This window comes from Lutra lutra, chromosome 18 (genome assembly GCF_902655055.1).
Source record: "Lutra lutra chromosome 18, mLutLut1.2, whole genome shotgun sequence".
Taxonomy (NCBI): Eukaryota; Metazoa; Chordata; class Mammalia; order Carnivora; family Mustelidae; genus Lutra; species Lutra lutra.
This window is the reverse complement of record NC_062295.1, coordinates 28290263-28291310: the sequence shown is the minus strand read 5'-3', so window position 1 is coordinate 28291310 and position 1048 is coordinate 28290263. Positions and strand designations below refer to the sequence as shown.

The 1048-nt window shown below is 40.2% G+C and overlaps 1 pseudogene; it reads right to left on the bottom strand.

The window, feature by feature from the left end:
• Window positions 1-373: 373 nt before the first annotated feature.
• Window positions 374-473, bottom strand: LOC125091216 (uncharacterized; annotated as a pseudogene).
• Window positions 474-1048: the final 575 nt, after the last annotated feature.

The window sequence follows — 1048 nt, the reverse complement described above, 5'->3', positions numbered from 1 at the left end:
AGTTGAGGAAATGATCAGATAACAACCTAAAAAATGTAGTTGGTCCCAGCATTTTCACAAGAATAATTTTCATACTTTTCAGAAACAGATCATTTGGATGTTGTGTAAAACATCCAGAGTGCAAAACGAGATAAGAGTACCTTCATGTCCATTAGGCAAGCATGATCTTCTTCCTAAAGCCCGATAAAGGTAAAACACACAAAAAGAAAATTATAGTCCCTTTTCCAAGTGAATATAAATGGGAAAAACTTAAATAAAACCATCACCTCTAAAAAGGAACTGGTTTTACTGTACTACTTTGGGTCTTTAGAGGGAAAATAAGTTCTAAGGTTTCTCAATAACGATTTCACGGAGATAGAATTCTTACGCCATAAAAAATAGGGAACACCTTACAAATGTGTCATCTTAACACAGGGTCCAGGCTAATCTCTGTATCGTTCCCATGTTAGCATATGTGCTGCAAAAGCAAGCACAAGGGATAATAACTCTGTACGTTAGGTTGGAAGAAATTATAAAGGACGGACAGTTTGCTCGCTGTAGAAATAAATAACCATTTGCTAAAGCTAGAACTAAAATCGAAGGGAAAGTATCATCTGGAGAAAACATTCGCAGCAAATAGAAAACAGGGTTCATGTCTCCATTATGGAAAGAGCTTCTGTACACTGACACCGAAAACTTAAATCCCTAATATGTGAACTGGCAAAGAACTGAAGGAGACTATTCATGAAAACAGAGAGGATATTCGTAAACAAGCATGTGGGGAAATGTTGCGCTCGGCTTGCAATCTGAGAAATGCCCACTCAAATGATGTTGTAGCATCCTACACCCGCCACCTCTGAGGAATTTCAGAAATCACTCGGTATGACAACACTGGGGCAGAACCAGTCCCCACACACAGCGTTGGTAGCCACATCAGCTGGCACCACCTCTTGGTGATCCATCTCGGGAACCATCTTGAAATGTCACAATGTATCCCTTTCCCCTAAGAGATTTATAAAGAATAAAAACTGAGGGGCGCCTGGGTGGCTCAGTGGGTTTAAGCCTCTGC